A 2,794-nucleotide genomic window follows, 5' to 3' on the forward strand; every position below is an offset into this window, starting at 1 on the left:
TAGTTTACTATAGCTTAAATTGTATTATACGTCAAGAGTATATGTGAATCATTAGCACACAAATTCAACAAATAAAAAAACCAAAAAGAAACATCTATTACACTTCCCAAAGCAAAGTTAATATGATTACTAAAATTAAAATGTTGTAAAAATATTGCTGCAACGATACATCAACACATGTATTTGTATCATTGTGTTTTAGAATGTGGACCAAGGTTTTATGGCATTGACTGTAAGCAGACCTGTCCGGCCCACTGTCGACACTCACTATGTGTCAGAAGTAGCGGGCATTGTTCAGGTACAATGATGCTGACAAACAGAGCCAGTTTTTCAATTTGCCGATCATTAAACTGTTTTTGGTAAAAGATAAGGATACGTTGTTAATGGTCCCTCACTTGTTTTGAGTATGCCAAAAAGTATCATGTCAGTGCATTATGGCATTGGGAATTCTATCTAATGTATCATTTGTGACATTATAATTTGCTTAAGGGTTGATTATAGTATGGTCTCAATTACAATTCAAACTTGTTTAATATTTCTATTTCAAACTTTTCTTCTTAATCAAAAGGCAAAACAATCTTAATAAATCATTGACATTTCTAGAATTCAAAATTGGATTTGACGGGGCAACTTTTGATATTAATTATTTTGATCAATGACCGGATATGCAGTCAATCGGGCTGAANATAGTGAAGGTTAGTAAACTTAATTTAAATTAGAACATAATAGCGTTAACCCATTTGATTTGTCATTAGGTGTAATGTATTAAAGGAGGCGTATGTGTAAAACATGAAATATTTGCATTGTAGCATGTGAACCTGGTTTCTTTGGACTAAATTGTAATATGTCATGTTCTGGTCATTGTGAATGCCAACAGAACAACGGAACGTGCATAGGTACAGTTGACATAGCAATAACGTACAGAACATGTTGTCAAAGTATCCATGACTAAGCTATTAATCATGTTGGAACAGATAGTTTAATGTGTAAGATTCAAATAACGTACTTTAATTGTAAAAGACAAAGAATCATGTATATTTTGCTTCATTTCGTTATCTTCAATTGTAATCAAAATGTTTTACCTAAAATATCTTTATCTTTTAATATTTTATTTTCGCTTCAATAGATTATTTCTAAGAGCTTCACAAATCTGTTTTTAATCCATTCCAATAAAGGTGTTTTTTTATAATATCATGTGATAACCGAACTCATTTTTTTTTTTTGCAATTACACTACTTTAATTTGTATTATTAGCTTGTAACAGTGGATATTTTGGACTTAACTGTGAAGAGAAATGTGGGCAGTGCAGTGCTGTGTCATGCAGCAGGTCTGACGGACAATGCTTATGTAGCGACATGGCACACGGGACATGCGGGTGTAAACATGGCTGGGAAGGAGAGAAGTGCACTACAAGTATTTTGTTTTATTTCGTTTTATTTTTAAAACCAAAACCTGAGGTGATATTTCACTCGGTTAATGTAGATTTTGTTATCAAAGCCAATATAGAAATAACGAAACTAGGATAGTATATGTAATACCTATTTCATATACATTGATCGAAAAGGAGTTGTCATTGCATCAGCACACCTGTGTTTATTTCAGAGAAGGTAATGGAAGTCTAACACGACCAAACAGGAACGTACGCTGGGGCTGGTGTTGGGGCAGTGATTGTGATTGTTCTTGTTGTTATAGCAACTGTCATCATCCTTAGAAGGTATGTATTCATGGTAATTGTACTGTGAAACTTGGTAGATGCTATTTTGATATGTATTGATCGTTAACATTTTGATTTTGTTTCATGTCTGTGTCTTTAGGAAACGATTACCAAAACACAAAAAAGAAAAACACCGTGAAGACAGAGGCAAGACGTTTGCAAATGTAGAGTCTTTACCAATCCCGTTTGAAACGTCAGACACGCAAACAGATAGTGGAGGTAAATGTTGTATATATAAGTTACCACGTATTAATGTCATAATCAAGTAAGGTGTATCTGTATCACTGTTGTTTTATGCAAATGTGGAGGATAGCATTTGACTGGGTAGAACAGTATCTTAGTATTGCAGCAGTAGTAATATATTTTGACTTTTGATTATAAGTCATTGTCGTATTCCAGATATCATCGTATACGTATGTACCATATGCATACCGTGTTAAATAGTGTCATAAAACCATCATGCCGATTATGTTGATGTAACGTGTGTAATATCACTCCGAAAATGAGGTCACAATCGAACAGAAACAATCAATGTGACGTCACGTCATTGTGAAGCGGACGCAATTTTCATCGTTTCAAAGACAGCTAAGCGCTAAATAATCGTTTCAGATCACAATTATACAGTTTACTTTGTATTATATGATAGAAATAATCTGTCATTCGATTCACTTCATATTAGGTTTATGAAACTAATTTTGGATTTTTCAGAGGCTCGCAGACATGAAAAATCCAAAATTTGTATCATAAAACTAATATGAAGGGAAACGAATGACAGATCCTCTGTATATAGCATATACAAATGTAAATAAGATACTTTTTAATATTTGTTAAAAAAATCTTTCCGCGAGTATCCATTTTTTTCTTTAATACATATGATTGATATTTAAGATACCACAAGTGAAGACAGACAGGTTTACGTGAACGTACATGACATTGATAAAAAAACTGATGATGACGTCGTGTACAACAACGTTGACGTCACCGGTGTCCCTATTCATGAACTGCAGTCTATCATCGAAAGCAAAAACGTAAATGAAGCGGCAGCATTTCAAGAGGAATTTCAGGTATGAATGCATGTGT

At 33.5% G+C, this 2,794-nt stretch overlaps 1 long non-coding RNA gene across 1 annotated transcript in view; it reads left to right on the top strand.

Annotated features, from left to right (window-relative positions):
• Positions 1 to 2,652, top strand: part of LOC110452870 — a 3,624-nt gene extending 972 nt beyond the window's left edge. The window contains exons 2-7 of the long non-coding RNA XR_002463234.1: positions 203 to 298; positions 810 to 896; positions 1,255 to 1,413; positions 1,603 to 1,714; positions 1,815 to 1,933; positions 2,603 to 2,652. This is a non-coding gene — a long non-coding RNA (uncharacterized LOC110452870). The remainder of the gene's footprint in view (positions 1 to 202; positions 299 to 809; positions 897 to 1,254; positions 1,414 to 1,602; positions 1,715 to 1,814; positions 1,934 to 2,602) is intronic.
• Positions 2,653 to 2,794: the final 142 nt, after the last annotated feature.

This window comes from Mizuhopecten yessoensis, unplaced genomic scaffold (assembly GCF_002113885.1).
Source record: "Mizuhopecten yessoensis strain PY_sf001 unplaced genomic scaffold, ASM211388v2 scaffold6943, whole genome shotgun sequence".
Taxonomy (NCBI): domain Eukaryota; kingdom Metazoa; phylum Mollusca; class Bivalvia; order Pectinida; family Pectinidae; genus Mizuhopecten; species Mizuhopecten yessoensis.